Source organism: Tachypleus tridentatus, chromosome 8, assembly GCF_004210375.1.
Source record: "Tachypleus tridentatus isolate NWPU-2018 chromosome 8, ASM421037v1, whole genome shotgun sequence".
Lineage (NCBI taxonomy): Eukaryota > Metazoa > Arthropoda > Merostomata > Xiphosura > Limulidae > Tachypleus > Tachypleus tridentatus.
This window is the reverse complement of record NC_134832.1, coordinates 124,914,305-124,939,052: the sequence shown is the minus strand read 5'-3', so window position 1 is coordinate 124,939,052 and position 24,748 is coordinate 124,914,305. Positions and strand designations below refer to the sequence as shown.

At 34.8% G+C, this 24,748-nt stretch overlaps 1 pseudogene across 1 annotated transcript; it reads left to right on the top strand.

Annotated features, from left to right (window-relative positions):
* The first annotated feature begins 3,464 nt into the window (after positions 1 to 3,464).
* LOC143223420 (sodium bicarbonate cotransporter 3-like) lies at positions 3,465 to 22,956 on the top strand (annotated as a pseudogene). Its single transcript, XR_013012908.1, has 5 exons — positions 3,465 to 4,901; positions 11,279 to 11,382; positions 12,500 to 12,674; positions 13,957 to 14,051; positions 18,260 to 22,956. The product of XR_013012908.1 is annotated as a sodium bicarbonate cotransporter 3-like (transcript).
* The last annotated feature ends 1,792 nt before the right edge of the window (positions 22,957 to 24,748 follow it).

Here is a 24,748-nt window from a genome sequence, read left to right as displayed (position 1 = left end):
GAGAGAGAGTGCTTTTGTTGGGTTGGGTGCCAAGCATCTGTAGTAATTCTTGTGAAATATACTGTGAGCATAAAAGTATATGAAATAAACATGGGTAGTTACAACAGTATTGTGTTGGAGCATCACTTGTGAAAGTTGTTCTCAATATGCTTGATAACAGAGTGACTATTGAAATACATACATCATGGTTATGGTAGACTATTTCTCCAAATGGCCAGGAGTGTATGCTATTCATAGCCAAGAAGTAAAAACTAACAAGGCCACTTGTCAATAAATTTGTTTCAAGTTTTGAGGTGCCTTTGGAACTACATTAAGGTCAGAGATGAAAGTTTGAATTAACTTTAAGGAATTGTCAAATTTTTGGAATAAAAAAAGAACTTGACAACAGCTCTCTATTGATCTTTTAATAGAATGGTGGAAAGATACAACTCTTAAACCAACTAGTCATTTATGCTGATGAACATCAGAAAACGTGTAACCATGATCCTCCACTGCGACTTGTCAGTTATCAAACAGCAGTGCATGAAGCTATGGAATATGCGTCATTATCTATCATGTTTAGGATGAAGTGTAAAGCACATAGGATCAACTGGATTCTTATCCAGAGGGCAGTTACTCAACGCAGCCTTATACAGAATATGTAAGGATATTAAAACACATCGTTGATATAATACAATATGTGATAAAATGGAAAATCACTGTGACATTAATACTGATAAGACTGAATTCCATTAAGGCACTATGGTATGGCTTACAATATTGAACGAGAGAATGAAATACTGAGTTTAAAAGATGCTGGAAAGATTCATATTTTGTACAGAAATGAGTCGATGGTATGGTTTACAGAAGCACAAGCTAAAGGCTATCCACTGTGATTGCCTTTAGAAATACATAGGTGAGAGAATGGTCAGTTGGGTAACTCCAAATGAATTTAATGAGCAAGACGACCTACCTGTTGAGAAGTCCACAGTCTCTGTCAAGACCTCCTTTAGAGGAATGGATTTGTTCCTTACTTACTTGAAAGAACTGCTCCAGTGACAGGACAGCCAATGATGATAAGGGACATTTACATACCATTGGCCTTGGAGAGTAAAACCTCAAAAATAAAATAAAAGGTGAATAAACAGTTTGGTGCAGTACTTTAGTTTTTTATTAGGATTGTTCAAGGAACTTCACAATCTATAATGGGAGAAGTGTTGTTATAGGCTATGTTTTTATTACTTTACCTTAGATGTTTGCAAGGAGACGTATGATGTTACGATCAAGTAAGCTAAAAAAAAAAAAGGTCCTAGAATGTTTCTGAATGTTAATGATCAAGTTACTTTGAGAAATACAATAATCATTGAGGTGATTACTCAATTAACGGGTTCCAGTCAGTGAAGTATTTATTTGAACAGTGAATGAGAATTTAGAAAAGTTAGTGAGTTATTTAATTACTCAATGAATTGCATTCTTCTATATCAAATATAATTTGGAGTACGAATCGTTGTATTTGAACGTAAGCCAGAACTCGTGTCAACGTATTATAAATGAAATAAACCAATTTGTTGTCATTACATGAAATGGATCTCGCATAATTTTCACAAAATTTTTAAAAGAAACTTCCAACGGAAGAACGTGTTACAAAAATATGTTAACAACAAGAATCTTGGATAACAAAAGCCCGACTAGTTGGTATCCTTTTCAGAAACATAGAAACTTATTTTGGGTAGAATATAACAATAAAAAATAAAACCTATATTTTTATGTTACAGTCTATATTTCTTAAAAAGTAGACGGTGAGACCTGAAATCTAGTTTTATTATCATTTGTGTTCAACAGAAATTAATTTTATATTTAAGTGCTTTGGAAAACTGTATCTTCAATTGTCCAGTATGAAACGTGTGTGATTTTAACACGAATGGAATTTTCTACCAAATCTTGTTAAAGTTTAATGAAATCATCAATATCACTTCAAAAAAAATGTTACTGAAGTTACAGAATAATTTTTCCTATACTTTGTTGATATCCAAGACATAGCGGCTCCTAGAAACTTTAGAATTTTTATAAAATGAAAATCCAAAATATGAGTCATAACATTCGACTGTACTGTTGTCTGTTGATTTACAGCATATCAGAGAAACATCAAAAATTGGAATTTTCTATTTCTTTTCTTTTTTTCAATCATCTTAGTAGTTGAGCAATTTCTATTTACTCTCTGGATTTGGGCCCGGCATGGCCAAGCGTATTAAGGCGTGCGACTCGTAATCTGAGGGTCGCGGGTTCGCATCCCCATCGCGCCAAACATGCTCGCCCTTTCAGCCGTGGGGGCGTTATAATGTGGCAGTCAATCCCATTATTCGTTGGTAAAAGAGTAGCCCAAGAGTTAACGGTGGTTGGTGATGACTAGTTGCCTTCCCTCAAGTCTTACACTGCTAAATTAGGGACGGCTGGCACAGATAGCCCTCAAGTAGCTTTGTGCGAAATTCAAAAACAAACAAACAAACTCTCTGGATTTACGTCATCCGAAATTTATGATTAAAAGGAATTTATCCACAAGCAGCAAAGACGACAGTGGATAGTCTGACATTCGCAATTTTTTAGTTAATAGTTTGATTGTGGAAACGATCATCGAGTTCATAAAGATGGTAAATTTAACACAAAAGTTTAGGGTATCTGTGCGATGTCTGATGAATTTTTCTTACGGAAAGTAACAACATGCGGTTAGCAGCAGGTGTTTCATCTCGATTTGGCCATCTCCAAGGTACAGATACCCATTTACCATGGCCCAATGTATGAATTAAAACATGATATTAAAGGTTCGTTATCCATATTCCGATTCTGTAAGAACGCACTCCGCATTTTGAAGCTGTGAATGCACCATAAAACTGATAGTGAAATATCACTGTTGGCTTCAACAAGAATAGTTTAAAAATGTGCAAATGGTGTTATAGAGTACATACGTTTGCTTTATCGGCTCAAAACAAGTAAGAGCTCTGCACAGACAGTCTTCATGTAGTTTTGTGTGAAAGTTTGAAAAAAGCTTAATAATCAACTATTATCTGACAATGACTCGCTCTTATGAATTAAAACGTTCTTGTCGTCGTTATTGTTGAATTACAAAAGAGAAAAAAAGTCAAGTTCTAGATGGTGGTTGTTTACAATACTTCAAATAATTTACCCGCCCCTGGCTTGCTTCAGATATTATGCAAAGTGTCTTTAACGTATACTGTAACTTTATTAAGTAAATTTTCTATTTCTCTTGTTTCCTTCTTATTCAGTTGATTTCTTATGTGCCAAAGTAATATGGTTTTAATAAATGCAAAAGACTGGCATAACATTCTATCGGGTGGCAGTACTATACTCAGGCAATAGTAGAAACTTATGTATATCGTTCAATACTCAGCCAATCGCGTTGCGATTTGTGTACAGAAACGAGTTTTATACATAAACTTCGCGCAGTTCGCGATGAAGGTAGAAATAAATTAGAGCATTAGAGGTAATTAAGGAAGAATGGTAAACCTCCCGGCCTCGATGGCTTCACCACAGAATGTTTCCAGATTTTTATGCCTCTTATTGTGGACGATTATGTTAAGTTGTAAAATCAGATGTACTCGCAAAACCAGCTACTACCATTTATGAGAAAAGGGTTAATAGTTTTGCTCCCTGAGGGAGGCGACAATACTAGATTACAAAACTGGAGACCCGTAACTTTGTTATCTCTGTCGTACAAAATTCTGTACCGTGTTCTGGTAGGTCTAACCGTATAACCTAGGTTCATCAAATTAACGTTCCAAGAAGAACGACACTAAGTTATGTGCTTTTAAATTACTTGTTTAGCTTCTTTTGTTAAATTTTAGAACTAGAGTTAGGGGTCAGGCTAAACCTAAGGACAGATAACCTTTCCCTGTGATCAGCTCTAATGTTATAGTTTTTTGATAACTTAGAATTAGCTTCAAACAAAAATTACAAATTTCAAAAACTCCCTTCTCGAACAATTCAGTTTTTGAACATATTGTTTGAGAAAAAAATGTCTCGGTTGACAAACACAAACTCGGTTCCCGAACCAAGCTGTCATGGCCCGAACCCCCGAAATAACCCGAACGACCCTTCGACCATTTTCGGCCCACGCCAAACTTGTCCAAAACATTTCACCCGCATCTGTCGCTCAGTCCACACCCCCGCTAAAATCTACAGTGAACGTTCTCGTTTTTCCAAATATTCTGATTAAATAAGCCATTATGGGGTCAAAGAAGGATAATGAAAGCAGCAAACCAAAAAGAAAAGTTGTTAGAGCCACGATAGAGGTGAAAAAAGATTTCATAGCGAAGTATGAGAGTGGTGTTCGCGTGTCTGAACTTGCTACATAGTTTGGTATGGCGAAGTCTAGGGCCTGCACAATACTGAAAAATAAAGAGGTCATCAAAGGAGCTGATGTTGCAAAAGGAGTGACAGTGCTTACGAAACAAAAAATCACAAACAATTAAAGAGGTAGAAAAACTGTTGTTGATTTGGGTACACGAAAAACAGTTAGCTGGTGATAGCATTTGTGAGAAAGCAAAGCAGTTGCATGCTGACCTCTTGAAAAACATCCCTGAAACGAGTGCTGATACAAGTGACGAGTTTAAGGCTAGTAGAGGGTGGTTTGAAAAATATAGGAAGAGAAGTGGCACACATAGTGTGGTGAGATATGGGGAGGGTGCCAGGCAGAAACAAATCTCATTAGACAAGATTTTAGTAAGAAATAGGTCCAGTGAGTCTCAAGCAGGTTGTAGCAGTGCAAAGAGACAGAAAAGAGAAAGAACCCCAGAAGGAGAGTTACCTGACGTTTTTATGGAAGATGACTCCCTTTCCAAACAATAATGACCCTCCTACTCTCCACGTTTCTCACCACCTTGCACTTTCAGCTCTCCTCAGCACAGGTAATGTGCAGTTAAATTTGCATTTGTTTTTTTATTGTGTTTATAGGTTTTGTGGTTGACTTTATGCATGTAAGTATTATTATACACGTATAAATAAGCAATATTTTTACTTGAAATGCTTCATAATGCGTAATTTTTGAAGGTCTGTAACGGATTAATTTAATTTACAGTATTTTTTATTGGTAAAATTGATTCGGTTTTCGAACAGCCTTCTGGAACGGATTAAGTTCGAGAACCGAGGTACCACTGTATAATAAAATATCACAATTTAAAGGAAATCTATTCATAAATAAAATGATGTTAAAGTAACCATCTTATCTGGAACCATTAATATTTTAAATATTAGCATTAGTTTATAAAAGTTTACACTACTGAAGCTTAAGTTGGCTTTAACCGTGATTACTTATAACCGAAAATTGATGTAACAAAACATAAAGTATAGTTTTGTTTTTTTCCTATTGTGTAAAGAAACTATTAAAAATTAGGAAATTAAGATTTACTTTTTTTTTGTGTTTTGAAATTTACGGAGCTTGTAACATTAATCAGCTACTCGGTCATTAGTTTTTCATAGATACGGTTGCTAATCACGCCACTTCTTGTCTTGTGACGTTTATTTTGTTTGTTTGTTTTGGAATTTCGCACAAAGCTACTCGAGGGCTATCTGTGCTAGTCGTCCCTAATTTAGCAGTGTAAGGCTAGATGTTAGGTAGCTAGTCATCACCACCCACCGACCACTCTTGGGCTACTCTTTTATCAACGAATAGTGGGAGTGACCGTTACATTATAACGTTCTCACGGCTGGTAGGGCGAGCATGTTTGGCGCGACGGGGATGCAAACCCGCGACCCTCAGATTACGAGTCGCACGCCTTAAGACGCTTGGCCATGCCGGGCTATTGTGAAGTAACCATTGTTGGTTTTGGTGATCACGTTACAATACATATAAAGATAAAAGCGTGAAAGATGTTACTGTTAGAAACTATATTGATTTACAGTTCTTAATTACGTTCCCAAGATATCATTCAGAATTGTATTTTTCTTATGCCAGGTTCCAGTGTGACATTTGAAATTGAATTAAGTTTTTTAAATATTTTACTCGTTCTTATAATTTTAATTTACTATTCTTAGCTGCCATTCTCATCAATTCCATTTTTAAATTATCAGATATTTTGGTTTGTTATTGAAATGTGTTACATATCTGGCGCTTTTCTTAAATCACTACAGCAATGAGGCATATGTATATTTTAAATTTATCTCTCTTTTGCTTTGTTTTGACACTTAACATGTGCAATGTGCAAGCATGTCATGCTTTTTTCTTTACCTTTTTGTAATGTAGAACTTTTGAGAACTTTCTAGTTGTTCAGGTTAGTGTGCAGAGTTTATATAACGTAGTTTGTTTGTTTGATTTGAATTTTTGCACAAAGTTACATGAGGGCTACCTGCGCTAACTGTCCCTAATTTAACAGAGTAAAACTAGAGGAAAGGCAGCTAGTCATCATCACTCACCACCAACTCTTGGGCTGCTCTTTTACCAACGAATAGTGGGATTGACTGAATCATTATAACTTCCCCAGGCTGAAAAGGCGAGCATGTTTGGTGTGATGGGGATTTGAACCAGTGACATTCAGATTACGAGTCGAGTACCATAACCACCTGGCCATGCCAGGCCAACAAGTTGTCAAAAAGGTTGTTAAGTTACTTCTACTCCTGTTATCTGTTGCTCAGTCCATGGTTTTGTATGAAAGTAAAGAGCAGTTTTCTTCAACAGCAGTTCAGATGCTTTCAATGTTACAACCTCCCTTTATTTTCTGTTGGGAATTACCAGTCAAGTTAATGGCAGAAATCACTCTGGAGAACTATGACAGTGCTGCTTTAATGTGATGTTATAACATAGTTTAATATTCTTTCAAATTAAACAATCTGGTAGTTGCTTCATTTAGTAGAATTTGGAGAGGAATTAGACAGCTTAGATGTGTAAAAGTACATGTATTTCAAGTACTCACTCTGTGTTGCATTTTAATAAGGATTGTTTATTTTATTTCTGTTTATTTGCAGTTTGTTTACAACTGCTAAAAAACCCATCTTTTTCACACATAAGTACCAGTGGTATGATGTTGAGCATATGCGAATCAGAGTTAGACTAATGTGGAAATGTCACAAGGGCTCGCCACAATCGTTCCTTTACAGATATTGTTTGCTTTTTTTGCATGCAGACAACATTACAATGGTGATTATTTGGTCACTTGATTAAATACTCTGACTCCCTACCTGAATCATTCTTGACAGTCATCAATCTGAACTGGACTGATGTATCAGTGAGGACTTTGCATGTTAGGTGTCAAAACACTTGAATATGCAAATACCTCATGAAGAGGTGTGTTTGTCAAAGCTCTGAGCATCCACCACACCTTTGCATCAAACTATGTAATGGAAAGATGTAAAGCAGTAAATGACCACTTCTAGTTTGAGCCAAACTGTTTGTAAGGTGGTATTGCTAACCGTATCAAAAGAAATGGAGAAAACTTGGTCTGTTCATTGATTTCTAGAATGAAGAGGAACATTACTATGATTAGGAACCATGTTAGTGACCATGACTACGTTGAGTTGGAGTAAGCTAGCTTGCTACATTGACATATGGTTAGTTGAATATGGAACCTGATAATTAGACTGGATCACTAGCTCTCTTAAACAACTACATTAAGGATGTAGCTCACCTTGACAATTCAACCAACTACTTAGTACTAACCTATATCATCAACATTTTGGTGAAACCATTCCTTAACACTGTGAAGAAATGATGGATCCATAGAGGAACGGTAAATAATCTTTCCAAATCTACAGCCATGTTGTACATACTCAAAAATAGATGAGCTTATGAGGGCAGGACTTCACCATTATCAACAGGCAAGGAAGAAATGAAGAAGTACCTAAAGAAAGGGGTAATCTTTGACAAACATCCCAACTTCACCAGCCACATAAATACTCTGACATCTAGAGCTACTAAAAGCAATGCTGTGAAAAGTGTAGCTGTAAATCGAGCTGAAGAACAGAACCTACTTATTATATTGTCTATCCCATCCTGAATTATACAGTACTGATAACCAATTTGATTGCTGTATAACTTGATAAGACTGAAAACGTACAAAACATGTTTAAGACTGGTCACAGGAAATAATTCAAGTTCTTCTATCATCTCAGCATTACATAACACCAACAGCAAATGCAAGCAAAATTATACCCAGAGCCTTGCAGTGTAAAAAAAAGAAATTCATTCCATCATTGAATCGTTATCCACCACAATCAAATCTTAGATTTTTTTTAATTTAGCATAAGTGGAAATGGAAAGCATGAAGCAAACTCTCCTTTAAATAACTAAAAGCAATGAAACTTAAATAGCAATGTCACTAACAATACTTGTAACTGACTCACAGGATACACTACATTAACATTGAGATTGATTGACCTCCAAATGGATGGCAGAAAGCAAAGCAATTGAACAGCAAGATCACCATATAGATATACGTACCAGACCAAGTAGGAGTAAAACTAACAAAACCAAAATGTGAAAAGCTTAGAATGGAAGCTCCCTTATCGAATGCAGCATAATTCTTTCAGTATGATATTAATCACTTTTACAAGTGGTAACCATATAAGTTCTTCATCTACATTCAGAGAGAAATATGCTGCTGAAAAATGAAGAACCATATGATGTAGCTAAGAAAAGCGAGAAATGGGATTCAAAGTATGGTATAAAGCCAGAATATTGCTGACAACATCAGTATAGGAATTTACTTATACTTGTTGCAAGAAAACTAAGTTGTAAATAAGAAGTCAACAGTTATTGGCTCCACCTTTGCAACTGTCACACAGTGAGTAAGGATAAAATGCCTACTAATGCGCTGAAGATTCTAACAGTGAAGGACTGAGCCAAGCTCACAATTTTCTTGGTTATATATTGTAAGCACTTTTAGTTCAACTTCTCATTAACAGCAGTACTGATATTACCATAAAAAAACTCAGTTAACATGTCTTATATTTATGGCATGATATGGAAAATGTAGTTTTGACACAATCACGATAGTGCACAGAGAAAAAACTGGAGACCCTGTGGAAAACTTGAATAGAGAGCTGTGGTATCTACTTTCAAGAGTATAGTTTTGGACATTACTAAACTTCTGGAAATTGAAATTGATCAATATTATCTAATTTATGATTGAGCACATCGTGATTATATAAAAATTTCAACTTAGTATAGAAATCTTTGTCCTGGCATGGCTGAGCGCGTTAAGGCATGCGACTCGTAATCTGAGGGTCGTGGGTTTGTGTCCACATCGGGCTAAACATGCTCGCTCTCCCAGCCGTGGGGGCATTATAATGTGACATTCAATCCCACTATTTGTTGGTAAAAGAGCAGCCCAAGAGTTGGCAGTGGGTGGTGATGACTAGCTGCATTCCCTCTAGTCTTACACTACTAAATTAGGGATGGCTCGGTGCAGTGAGCTAACAGCCTACTCACTTAAAACACATGTTACAGAAACCGCAAGTGATTGCGGCCCTATGTTCCTTCATGGAATTGAGTGGCAGATGATGATAGAAATCTTTTGTGGAATATTTGAAACACTGCAAAAATATAGATATATTCAGTAGGAAATGAATATATGAATGAATGAGAACCATTATATTTGCACATCAAAAACTGGTGTTGAATATGTTATATTTAAACGATTTTGAATATGCAAAAACAAGTCACGAGGCAACCAAAGCAATATAATTTTCCCGTGAAACAGCGAATATCAGATCTACATTTTACATTGTTTTGTGTTTGTAATGTGATGCAACAGAAAATTTATTGCTTTTGGGTAGGGAGCTCAACAGCTCTTTTCGATACAAAATGGTCATATACACAGGACATGAAGACGTGCCCAAATTGAGGATAAAAGCCTCTAAGATGTGTATTTCTCTTGAACTTAATGACATTGGAAGATAAAGGAATATGGATCAACTTGAGAACTTGAACCATCCAAAAAGAGGCATGCAATAAGTTATGTCCCAGTTGTTGTAAACAAAATGTGATAAACTGTAACAAGTAAGAATCTATTAACATAAAGGTCACGACAAAATCCTTTTACTTGCCATAGGCAACAGTGTGCAACATAATCAAGAAATCTTCATTTGGAAAAGTGCCACATGTGTACACAAACTGCCTGCTTGGTATATATGTTGAACTGTTGTATAATGCAAGTATCTGAAGAGTAAAATGGGTAATCGTATTATTCCACACAACAAAAAAGACACAAGTCCAATTACTGAATGATGCAGTTTAATATTTCTTTGTAATCAGACTGTTGAAATTTCAACTGGGAAACCTTCATCCTTGCACATCAGGTGAATTTTCGAAAATATTCAGAGAGAATTGTGTGTTTTCGGTTCATTCGTACAATTATGCTGTGGAGTTGTTATCAAGAGGCACATTCGTCAGGTACAGCATAACTGGAAGTGTTGAATGTAGGGCCCCCAAAACATTTAAGTATAACGATTCAAGTATGTACAAGATTATGTAGAGTATTTGCCTGGTATTTTCTGTAATTTGATTTAAGAGTTGTTTAAAATGTTTTTTTTACAATAGATTTCTTTATTTTTACACATTACACCTAATATTTCTTAAAAGTATCGTGGTGAAATGTTCATTTTTATTTCTTCAATTTCAGAGACTCAAAATCAACTTTGATTTGTATTTGAATGTGAAACTCGTGATGTGTTTGTGTCTGTTTGTTTGTTAAGAACAAAACTAAACAATGAAATATTTGTGCTGTACCCACCCTGGATATTGAAATCTGTTTGTTCTTTATTAGCATTACATAAAATGTCAAACTTATTCTTTATGCACAACGGACAACTCATAATGGAACATCTTTATATAAAAATCAAATTGAAAGGGATTTAGTTTTACTCAAGTGTTAAAAACAATATTGAAAACTTATCACTTCTATGTAGGTGTTTTTAAATTAAAATGATAAGTCTGTAGAATGAAATCTAATGTGAAATATGAGAAACATACAGTTGGAAATTTGTGTGGGCATTTTGAAGAGTGCATTGCTTTTTATCCTGTCTTAGGATGGCCAGGTGGTTAAAAAAGAGACATTAAGTAGGTGAATGAACATGATAACTTACTTTGTATACATCATAAATGGATTCATAACAGAAGTAGATGTCTTATGTTTCATTGTCCAATGTAAATTTATAAAAATATTAAAATGAATAAATTTCTTTGATAATGAAAATCTGTAGTATAAAGATATTTGATGAATTGAAAGGAGGGAGTTAGTAACACCATGAGAGTGATAAAATTGTGATTTCTATTGAAATTTATCTTATTTAGGAGGGAAGAAAAAAGTGTATAGAAACAGATAAAGAACCTTCTGTTGAACCAGAAGAGGAAGAAGAAAAAATACATGAAGAAAGTGGACTAAAAAGAACAGGAAGGTGAGCTATACCAGCAACCTTTATGTTTAAACTATAAAAGCTGTAGGTTTCATGTATAAATGTAAGCTTTATTTTACCTTTTTTTCTTATAAGGAGAGAAAGAATGCTGTACCAATATGAGGTAGTCTTTTTGGTTAATGTAATTAGCTTCATCCAGTTGTATAGTTTGGAAATGGTATTTTAAACTGCAGGTGAAGACCTTTTCTTGTCACTATTGGAAGGTCATAAAAGAATGATAACAGAAAAAAATTGATGTAGCTGTAAGAGCTGAGGAATGTGGAACTCTGGAATATGTAGTGTTGCATGTTGAGGGGAATACTACATATAAAGAAATAATTATTCCACCATTTTAGATCTCTGTTTTTCAGCTGCTTCTCTCTCTTTCTCACAGTTGGGTCAATAAACATTTCACTCAGTGATCATTTTGTGACCTCCTTATGCCTATCATTAAAATATCATTTGAACAAAATTCAAGGTAATGTAATGTTGAAATGTTGAAATTGTTTCTGTATCAAACTTTTATTGGATGAGAAAAAGAAAGACAGAAAAGAAACTTGAACACTGTTTTCAGAAAAATCATTCTAAAACAATGAACTGTGAGTAAAGAGTTTTTGTTAGAAGGCTAGCCATGAAGAGGTAATAATTTTACCATCTTCTGTAACAAAAGTCCAACAGTTATTTTAAGGATTTTCTGAATAATAAAAGGTGAAAGGAAAAAAATTATTTTTCCTTCCATAAGGTTGGAATGGCTCATGGTCAAGGGCCTTGCATGGGGTTGAAACACTTCACCAAGCTTGCTTGCTTTGTTTTGGCCATGGGATCTTTATAATGTGATAGTCAATTCTCTTATTCATTGAGAAAGAATATCCTGAGAGTTGGTGGCAGGTGATATTTAAATAGCTGTTTCCACTCTAGAAGTTATCACTTTAAAATTAGGAATGGTTCCTGTGAATAGCCTGCAAACAGATTTGTGCAAAAGTTAGTGACAAATCAAACAACTTTTTATCAGAAGATGGTATATCAAAGAGCTTACTATAACCATTATATACCATAAGAATCAATTATTTTTTTCACATTTTGTTTACCATTAAAATATGTTCTCCTTAATTCTTTTTAGGTTATTTGGTGGCTTGATCAACAACATTAAATGAATGAAATTCTGGTATTTGAGTGATTTCGAGGATGCTCTAGTTCTTCAGACTGTAGCTTCTGTTTCCTTTCTGTACTTTGTCTGTATTGCTCCAATTATCACTTTTGGTGTCTTATTAGAAGAAGCAACAGATTCCCATCTGGTGAGATACAGCAAATTATTTGATAGCTTTATCACCCTATGAAATAGTTTATTTGAGATGTATGATAACTCAATTGTGTTATGAACAAGGTAAATTTTTCTGATACTTTTATTGAATAGCAACACAAGTTGTCTTAACTTGAATTTTTACGTAACACAAGTGTAGCTCTTTTACGAAATAGCTTATGTTTTTCCAATAGTAGTATTATATAATAGCTAAACTGTGTGATATTTCTGTTTTGTAATTGCTCAAGCTGCTTGATAGTTGTTAATAAAATAGTGAAGCTGTCAAGTAGGTTCATTATGAAATAGTTTATATTGTTTTGAGAGTTATGAAACATGTAAGTTATGGTGTGAAATACTTTAAATTATGGGATGGTTTAACTGAGTTATGGAACATGTTAAATTATCTGATAGTTGTGTTACATGAGAGATCAAACTGATATTTTCACTGTGAAATAGTGTAAGTTGCATAATGAAGTACTGTAAGATATAGGATAGTTTCCTTGTGTTACAAAATAGTCACACTCAAATTGCTCAGACTGTTTGATACTTTAGTTGTGCCATAAAATAGGTTAAGTTGTTTGTTCAGTTATTTGTGTAATGAAAAATTTCAAGCTGTTTATGAGTTTAAATGTGTGAATAAACAGTTTGTACTGTAGGTGAGTTCAACCACTTTATGAACTTAAATCTTTCATTTAATTTTTCTGTTACTAAATGTTGTAGGAAGTTGTTATTCAGTTAGTACAATCTATAGAGTTCTTTAGTTGTGTTGCAAAAGTGCTCATGTTGTGGGCATTGCTGATTGTTTATGGAATTCTTTAAGCTTGCTTTCAGACTAAAGTTTTATAGAAATTGATATAATTAAATGTGACAAAACCTTTACGTGTATTTATAAAGACTGAAGGGATACTTACAATAATTATTTATTTGTGTCAGTGTGCAACTGTTTGGTTTTTAGATTGTATGTTTATGATTAACTTACCCCGAGAATGTTTAGTTTCAAAAAGAAATAATTAGAATTGTATTAAAATGAAATTGTGTGTATGCATCATCTTATTGTTTGGATTATATGGAACATTTATTTCTTGAATTAATTCTTTATTTGAAAGATTTTTTTTTTCATTTATCTAATCTAGACAACATTTGATTAAACAAAACACCAACTAACATAATGAATATTTCATTTATACCATCCTCAACATTTATTGAAAACAATCTTGTGGTACTTGTGATTTATATTAATTGTTTGTCTTAAACATAGCAATACTTTTTTTTTTCAGGCTGCCATGGAGAGTTTGCTGTCTAGAGCTACCAATGAACTGTTGTATGGGCTTTTTTGGTAGCTGTTGAACATTCTTGAAAGTACAGGATCAGTGTTGGTATTTTAAACAATAGTTTTTTTAGTTTTGTAGATATGTTTTGTACTTTTTGTGTGTTTTGAATTCATATTTGTTGTTTAATTGTTATATGTTTTGTGAATAGTTTAGATTCTGCAAGATTTTTTCATTATGGTTAAAAAGTTGTACAGCTCATTTATGTATGTATGGTATAATAAAAGTAGTTTTATACTGTCAAATTAAACTTTAATGGTTGTGTGATAGTTTGATTTCCAAAACACACTTACTTCTACAGGCACTTATAGCTATTACTTGACTGCCAGGGTTTCTCTTTGACCATCAAAGCATTAGTTTTGACTTTTTCTCACTTTCTTCAGTCTTTTATACCTCACTCAGTTGTCTTTGGTGATATTTCTCTGTGACACACTTCATCTATCTGAGAAACCAATGGATCATGTACTACAACCATTAATATCATCTTAGATCTTGAGTGGTATTTAGATCAGACCAGCACTGCTGTTGGTGTTCCTGTACCACCCTGCTCATCACAAGATTTATCTTTTCACAGGTACCTCATTTCAGGAATTGAGTGTATATATTGGTAGTTAGGAATTCCAGATTTTATGGATGGAAGTAAATCTTCTTTGAATTTCAATATTTTACAACTTTTTGCTGTTCAACAAGCAATGGTTCAAGGTCTTGATCTGTTGAAGGGAAAAGTTACTGTGATTCATTCTGACATTTATACAGTGGTCTTGTAGGTTTGCTGTTAAAGAGGCATACATTCTTATGACATTTGTTTTGAACTTTGGGTATTCTCTACTGAGCTCACTCCTATTCTGTCAGACTCTTGGTTTGCCATATTCCAGGGACGATGAATTTAATAGCAGGTCAACTTTCTTAGCCCAGTTGAATGGATGCTCTATTGTAAGATTTTCTGATGGACTTTCTTTCAATTTGAGACTTTAATTATTAACTCATTTGCCCCTCAATAGAACTCTCAACTACATGCATTTTGGTTTCCAGTACTTCATCCTCGGGCTTTTGTGATAGATGGATTTAGTCAAAATTGAGCAGGATTGCATCTCTATGCCTTTTACCCTAGGTTATCTGTTACCTAGAGTTCTGGCTATAATTTGATCCACTACTTATTGAGTACTGTTGGTAGCACCAGGTTGGCTGATCTAAGCATGGTTCCTTCTTCTACAGCATCTTCAAGAATGTCTAGCTCTGTCACTTCCTCTTTGGCTGTGTCTATTGAGGCAGTCCTGGTCTGGCATTCCAAAGCTCAAACCTCATGCATGGAAGTTATACTGTCCTTTGCATCAGGGTTTAAATTGTAATGTTGCTTTGGATTTGCCTCAATCTATCTGTGGACCTACAATGGCTATTTATCAATGAAAATGGCACACTTACTGCCAATGTTGTCTCATGAGGAAATTAAACTTGCTTTGCCCAAATGTGTCTACTATGTCTCGTATTTTTACCTGAATCTTTGACAAAGGTTTAGCTTCATCTAGTGTCACTTTATCTAAGGCAGTTTTATTGACTACTCTTTTATATACTAAACATTGGAAAGAATTTGAACGTCCAGTACTATCTGGCCTTCTCAGATCATTTAGAGCTCTTTATCCCAAACACCCTTTTTCATTACCAAACTGGGATATTAAGGTGATATTACATGCTTTATCTCAACATCTATTCAAATCATAGCCTCATGTACTATGTACAAATCTTCCCTTACAGTGTTTTTTGTTGCTGCTATCATGTAGGCATCAGTGATTGGAGTTGTGCACACTTTTGTCCTGCTATTTCCTGACAGGTATTTTCTTCCAATGACTCTTGGTACTCAAGGAAGCGGATAAATCCGTTTTTGCAAATTCATTTGCCAGCTATTTTTCATCTATAAACCTGATCCAGACCCAAATCATTTGTTTTGTCCTGTCAGAGCCCTGAGGTGTTATGTAGCACACACTAACTTCTTTAGAAGCATGAGAAATCAGCACTTAATATTTTAGAAGTTTTCAGTTTCTCAAGATTTATCCTCAATTACTGTGAGAAGGTGGCTTCAAAATTGATCTATATTGCTTATTCTAGACTTTCTTTATAGACAAGAAAACTTCTGCAAGTCACATCTCATTGGACTCATCACATTTTTTTAGCTGTCTGATTAAACGTCTGTTAGATGACATCGTGCAGACTGGTATGTGGATTTCTCTCAATACTTTTCTCTTACATTATTTACATGATTTGAAAGTTTCTTTTACTGAGAATTTTGCCTACCCCTTACAGCTGTTTTGACCACATTTGCTAGATTATAAGGATGGGTGAATGATATTTTTTCTCTTCCTTTTGCCTCTTTATTTTTCAGGGTCCATTACCTATTTTATTCACTGTAGCTCACTCTGTGACAATTATTGCTCAGACAGATGTACTTTTATCCATCAAATTTTGTACAAGTAACCATGTTAACTGTACTTATTAATCCTTATTGCAGCAGGCTATGTAGAAATGAGATGTTCCATTAGATCATTTAGGAGCTTTCCAGATAATATTAGCACTTGGGGACAATTATGAGCAATGCTAAAAGGAATCCTCTCCATACCTGCTGATCATCATAATGAATAAATCGAGGTTGATTTGTTTTTAAAAATTTAGCAAAATTGGTTCACATATTGCACTGTTCCTCTGGACTTCCCAGGGCACATTATCCCTGTATTCTACTAGTGGAGCTAGGGAGTCCCTACCACACCTGGTTTCCAACCACAGGGGTGGCAGGCAGAGTCTTTTCCTACAGAGTGTTTGAGTGATTTCCTGCAATGATATAGAAGAGGGCAAAGTTAGGAGGCCCTCCTACCTGAATCTCGGGTTGATTTCCTCAATGTCAGTAGCAGCAGCATCAACCTAAGCAGGAGCCATCTCATAATACTGGTTCAGATTTGATGCTCTGCTATCTAGTTGGGGTGTGTATTGCTCTTCATTTGATCAATATTGATTGTTTTATATTGTTCTTGAAAGGAAGTCCACTATCTCCTTATAATTGCAAATGTGGAGTTGTTCCATTCTGAATCTGTGGTTAAGCTCAGTGTTCCATATCCTTTCCATAATTCTGAGGTAAGTTGTTGAGGAGTGAGGATGAATATTCTTATTTCCAGACCAGATAAGTTATGTTCCTTCAGATAAGTAAGGCAGGCACAATTTTATTATTTTGGAGTGTTTTCTTTCGGGCTTCTTCAGGTAGTGGAGAAAGTTTGTCCACTTTGGTGTTGGTTACTTTCTTGTCGTGATTTCTGTGGTTTAGAATGCATTACTCTGTAGCTACAGATGGAGATCCAGTCAAAAGTATATCTATATGTAACACTGTGGTCCAACTCCTTTAGCCTCCAACAAGGGATATAGGAAGTAAGACCCATTAATTCCAGTGATGAGAAGTGGAACATCTTCTATCTGTTTAGAGCTGGTCTATAGTGATGCTAAAAGGAATCCTCTCTATACCTGCCAATCATCATAATGAATAAATCGAGCTTGATTTGCTTTTAAAAATTCAGCAACATTGGTTCACCTATTGCACTGTTCCAATGGTGAGTAGTGGAACATCTACTATTTGTTTAGGGCTGGTCTATTGTGATGATTACTCATATACTATTCCACCATCAACACATGAACTAACTTTAGGATGAAGGCGAGTACCTGTTCTAGATGTTGTCCTGTGTCTCCCATCAGGTAACACTCTTATCTTGGTACATCCTTGATCTATGCACATGGATACTGCCTTCACTGGTCCCTCCATCTTTCAGTGTGGGATTCTAGCTATGTGATAGCAGAGATAACTATGTTTTGGAAATTAACATTTTTCTAAACTGATAATTTATTTTCAATAATATTTACCTCTGCTGACATTTTTCCACTTTCTCCCCACTAAAAGCTGGTGTTGGAATCAGTCTTGCATTCCTATCAATGACAGTAAATGAGCTGAAGAAGATTTAACTTTCTCTTGTTTTCTCCAGTGTATGTTCCAGCAGAAAACCTCACTTGCACTCGAGGATACCGAAGAGATGCTGACAGGTGTATATATAACACACAATAGAGTTAATAGTTTCCATTAAACACAAAAAGATGTAAAACTTTTAATATCATGTAGTTTTGATACAATAAAAATGTTTTTTGATAATAAACTTGCTGATATGACTATAAAAGTTGACACTGAGTAAATAAATGCCTAGCTATGTACTTTTAACGGTTTTAGATCCATATCCTGCTGGTCACTATGACAATGGATTCCAAACTTACTGCCTGCCATGCCCAGGAGATACTTATATGGCACATTTTGCTTCTGACGCCTGTATACCTTGTCCTGGAGATGAAATTACTGATGAAGAAGGAGCTGATAATAAAGATCTTTGTAGAAGTAGTGGTTTTCTTTTATTGTTTTTTAAAAGTTAAAATATGTTTATTTATGTTAAAATACATTGTTATAATAAGACACTTCTTCATAACTTCCATGGTTTTTATTGTATTAAACAGCTTTGCTTTTTTCCAGGGGGTGGAAACAATTGTAATAATTTAGTATGTTAATATTATTTGTCAAAATCTTATATTTACATAAAAACATATATATGACAGAGTGGTATTGCTTTGGTAAAATAGTTAACATTTCCATATATGTATATGTACAATTACAAATTATTTTCCCTCTTCTATGAATGATAACATCATGTAGACATTCTATTTACCTAATATTACAACTTAAGTAAAAGTTCTTATCGAAACATAGCAAAATAGAGCTTGTTTGTTTTTGAATTTCGCACAAAGCTACTCGAGGGCTATCTGCACTAGCCATACATGATTCAGCAGTGTAAGATTAGAGGTAAGACACTTACCGTCAACTCTTGGGCTACTCTTTTACCAACGAATAGTGGGATTGACCATCACATTATGACGCCTCTAAGGCTGAAAGGGCGAGCATGTTTGGTGCGACAGAGATTCGAACCCGCGATCCTCGGATTACGAGTCGAACGCCTTAACCCACCTGGTTATGCAGCGCCTCTAAACATAGATTTTCCAAAGTCTGGTTTTAAGAGAAAGACTCCTAACACTATGAAGAAAACGTTTACTCAGAAATTCTATGTTTTCATAATTGTATTAAGTTATATGACTGAATGTTACTTAGCGCCACTATTTTCATATTAAGGTACCATTGAAATTTCAAATATATCTTAAAATGTCTACTTGGTGATTCTAGTACATCGTGAGGTATTAATCAATAGTTTGTTTAACATTATCTTATAATGAGAGTAATAATAATTTTATACAAATCTTTCTTTACTGGTAGGACGCTCGACTCCTAATGTGTAGATCACGGGATCGAACCCCGTCACACCAAACATGGTCGCTCTTTCAGTGATAGCGTTGTAAAGTAACAGTCAATCCCTCTATTTCTTTGTAAAAGAATATCCCAAATGTTGGCCTTGGGCAGTCATAACTAGTTGCCTTCTCTCTGGTCTTACACTGCTAAATTATGGATGGCAAGCGCATATATTCCTCGTGTAGCTTTCCTTTAAATTGAAAAACAAAGAAACAAACAAACTTTACTTGTAGTGTATTATAGGTTTCTCGTAAGAAGAAAAATAGTGGTACAAGTTAGGTATTTAAATATAACGGTCAATCCCCTTACACGGTTTTAAGATGGGCTCCAACATTCAGACATAATATTGAATAACTGTATTTCCTCTAGTATATGATTTGAAAATTAGGAACAGCAAGCGCTGGAAGCCAACTCGTAGCTTTCCGCGCAATTGAATAACAAACAAACATATTGGTATCTCTATCATTCACCTGTGTGCTTCACTTCATTACTAAGAAGACCTAAAGATCTTTAATTAAAACGCTGTGTCTGTGGAAACAGCTTTCCGCTGGTACAGCGGTAAGTCTACGGATTTACGACGTTACAATCAGGGGCTCAGCTGATAGCTCAATGTGGCTTTCTTTGAAGAAAATAACACACACACTCTCAAATCTTTAGTTTAATATATTCTGCATACAAAATTTTGTTATTTGTTTTTCAAATAACAGAAAAAGTAATTTGTCAAAATAAAAACAAATGTTTTAATGTAAGATTATAATAATATTTGATCGTGAAAACATCAGCAATTCTGAATAAAAGAATTGTTACCAAGTTAGCGAAAAACGTTGTGAGCATCAGCGTACGGTGTTCAATGTTTATTACCGAAATTCCACTGTTATTCATATATGAAATTCACACTGAAGGTCCGGTAAAGAAAACTTTGTAAAAATGTACTGTAAAGAAAACTTATCAGGCAGTGGGCACGATTCATTACATATAAAAAATTAATTATGATAGTAAGTGAAGAAGCTAATTATGAAGATTGAAACGATAAGTGAATAACAATTAATCAAATAGGGTTTGTTTGATTTCTGTTATATATCTTTACACCTTTTGTGAATCACTTAGTTAATATAACTATGTGTTTCATACTGAGTTGTATAATAAGTTACATATCCTGAAGAAGATGGTGAAATATTGGTTATTTCGTCTAATAACGTGTGTTTGGAAAACCAGTTGGATTTTTGTTTATATATCAGTGAGAATGAATTGATGAAACTGTGTCTAGGTGATTAGCTGAATTGGATTGTAAATAGTGTGTTGTTAATAGTACTGAATAGGATTTAAAGCAGTTGGTTGGTTTTTCGCTGTATAATTTATAAACACGAGTATAGATGTCCTGAGCTTGTTGGATACATGTTCGTAGCTAGTTAAATCCACCAGAGGGCACTTGGACAGACAGCCATGACAGGCTATTATCACATGGTAGTTCTACAAAATACCCTTTGGTGATACTAAGACGTCATCATATTTGACAATTTGAAAACGTGAAGTATAGTTAAAGAAACTACATAAGTTTGATCTCTTAAAGTAAGTAACTCAGGAACTAAAGAAATTAACTGAATCCCCTTGAGAGGAATAACTCTACTAGTGAAGAGCTCAAGTAATATAACAGATGTTATTTTATCTGTGCTATTTATCCGTTTAAACTGCAAAATATATATATATATATAAATAGTTTACAACTTTTAAATGTTATTATCATTCTTTAATATGTTTATTTTTTTAATTTTGCGCAAAGCTACACGAAGGCTAACTGCACTAGCTGTCCCTAATTTAGCAGAGTAAGACCAGAGGGAAAGTAACTTGTCATCACCACCCACCGCCAACTCTTGAGCTACTATTTTACAAACGAATACTGAGTTTGACCGTCAAGTAATAACGCCCCCTTAGCTGAAAGGGCGAGCATGTTTGGTGGGACGGGGATATGAACCCGCGACCCTCCGATTACGAGTCGAATGCATTAACCTTCCTGTCCATTCCGGGCGCTGTTTAATATTAAAATGCATTATACATGCAAGAAATATTGTATTTCTATCTCACAACGACTGGAAAATGAATGAACGTTTTAAAACGTTATTCTCTGCTTATCAATAAAAGTATTAATACCCATACCAGCCATTCTGAGATACATTTTCATTTACAGTGGATTTCTTGTCGTGAAGAAATATCGTACTTATTGAATTAAAATTTTAAATATGTTAAATCAAGATTATTGTTGGGCTTAAAGAATTATACACATTAATGTTATTATTAACTTACATTTGAAGTTGTTTTTCTCTGTTTTACGTAATCGGTAGAGTACGTAAACTGATTTTAAATACGACTCTCTGTCTTAAGATCCAACTGAAGTGGTTCCGAAGGCTACGCTCCCCTCGGTTTCAAAATCTACAGTTACAAGATATGCTTGGTGGATAGCACTCATTTCGATATGTCTCATTGCTTTGTGGTAAGCTACATGTTATCTTCAATTTCTTTATAATTAAAGTATGTGGAACACAGGGATTAATTATGAGATGATATTGGGGTGGGAGAGTACCTGGCCTCAAAATCCAATTATCTTTTAACTCAACAGTAAAATTCGGTGTTCATTTTTTGCGCTCCAAATTTGGTTTCTGTACTCACACTGCTGAATACACTTTCCCAAAGAATCCATATAATTATTTGTTGTTTAAACATGAAACACATTTATATTTATAACTGTAACGCATTATCCATAGCTTATTTAATAATAATATGTATTTTAATGGTTTTGAAACACGTGATTCTTATTTATTTACTTTCTGTAATGATCGTGCAGCGTTCTTTGTTGTTTCTACAACTGAAAAGAAAAAACTCGGGAAGAACGGAATACGAGGTCTGTTCAAAAAATACGCGGACTGACGTCATAAAACAAAATGTACTTTATTTAGAAGTTACAGGTCTGGGACCCCTTCAAAGTACTCTCCTCCCCAACGCACACACTTATCCCAACGGTGTTCTCACTTGTTGAAACAGTCCTGGTACGCTTCTTTTGTAATATCATCCAGCTCCTTCGTCGCATTTGCCTTAATCTCAGGAATCGTCTCAAATCTTCTTCCTTTCAAGGGTCTTTTGAGTTTGGGGAACAAGAAAAATCGCAAGGAGCAAGGTCAGGTGAGTAGGGGGGGTGGGGAAGAACAGTGATCGAGTGTTTGGCCAAAAACTCACGAGTTCTGAGGACTGAATTTCGCAGCAACGCGGTGCATCTTCAATTTTACGGTCAAAATCTCGTAACAAGATCCAACTGATATCCCACACTCTTCAGCAAGCTCCCTGACAGTCAGACGTCGATTTGCCCGCACCAAGGTGTTGATTTTGTCGACGTGTTGGTCGTCAGTTGACGTGGAAGGACGTCCAGGACGCTCATGATCTTCAGTGGACTGTCGACCATCCTTAAAACGTTCATGCCACTTGAAACATGCCGTACGCTTCATAGAAACATCACCGTAAGCCGTGTTAAGCATTAATCCGTGTTAAGCATAGCAAAAGTTTCAGTTGCAGATTTTACAAGTTTAACACAAAATCGTTGCTCCTTCAGGTCATTCATTCTGAAAAAAACGAAAAATCGCACTTCACTTAAAACCGCGTAGCTAATACACAAATGAAGATATCTGCAATCGGTAAATGGCGTCGTAATCAGCTGATCTGTGCAAACCTAGCGACACCAAGCAGATTCCCTAGAACCAACTGGAGCTGCGCAATTCAAACAGTCCGCGTATTTTTTGAACAGCCCTCGTATTTTGAAAAACCGTGTCTTACACAAACAGCCTGGTGCTGAAAAGATAACTACTGATGAATTGGATATATTGGAGGCTATGCCGCTGACGCCTGAATGTGAGAAGAAGGTCCCAACAAAGAATGTTAAGAAGACAGAAACTAATAAAGCGAAAAGAGACCGAATGAACAACCCTGGAGACAATAAATGAAAACGACTTAGAAGAAAGGAACACTTTGGTTTGAAATTCAATTAAGTTATCATTCATCTTACATTATAATTAATATTTGGTTCAAGTAAATTTACATTTTTACAGTTATAAACATTTCATTTTAATATGATGTATACTACGTCAAACTACATGTACAATATCAAACAAATGTTGCATGTTTAAAATCAATGTTGTTAATACGTTGGGTTATCCCCAACTACTGAGAAAGATGCGTTCAGAGAATCTTTAATGTTCAGAGTTGTTTGAATACATGCGATTTTTTTTCCAAAATAGACCTACACGTGTTCGATACCATTGAGGTCTGATAAGTCTGTATGCTAGTAAAACTGGTGAATCACCTCTTCTTCAATCTTAGTTCATGTTGGAAGACAGTTACCATCCATTAAACTGAAGCCAGAACCAAACGTAATAGTATATGATAGTGTAAAAAGTACGCGTTACCTTTACTGATGTCCATAGCATTAATAACATTTGGAAAACATAAAGATCAGAATGCCCTTTCGTAATTTTTCATTCACATACATGCTACCACTACTGATAATGAAAGCGAATTCTTTTGTGTATTAGTGGCACCATAATATATCATTTCGGCTCATATTGCTCTGTTTATTTCGTTTTGTAACCAGATGTACACTGAAATGACGTCATGTTGGAACTTTGAACATGTGATTCAGATTTTATCAGATTACCCATAATCGGTATATAACGGTAACCTCCTTAAAATGTGGATTGGGACCTTCTTAGTCAAGTACAAGCGTATTTTTACCATTTTGTTGCAAGTGGTTCTACAATATCTTGTTAATCAGGTTCTTCTATATCTTGTTAATGACGCTTTGAGACATTTTACAACAGTTTTTTTTTTTTTACTGTTAGCCAACTTTCAATGGTCTGATAGACATTTAGTGAAATTTCCAGTTCTCTTCTTTTGCATTTTACTAAGATTATTGAATATTTTAAAACACTATAAAGTGTGTGGTTTACTCCAGAGCTGCAAAAAAAAAGACAATTTGAAAACTATTTTTCTCTGTGACATAAATTAAATAATCAGTCATTTGTAGTTCAGATCACATAACTTTTCATGTTTAATTTATACAACAATAAATTGAGTAGAACACTTGACATTTAATTATAACCGTACTTGTCTAGGTAACAATATAAACAATCTAGTTATTCTTTGTGAACGTGTGAAATATAAATGGAAAACAGTATTTAAGTTATTGTTCTTTATTATTCTTTATTCACAACGTGAAACAATGTTTTAGTTAGTTTTCCTAGTTTCCAGAAAACATTTGTGAGATAACTGAAACAATTTAATATTTTATAATTTTTATAGAAACATTTATTTGTTTTTACGCATGTTATA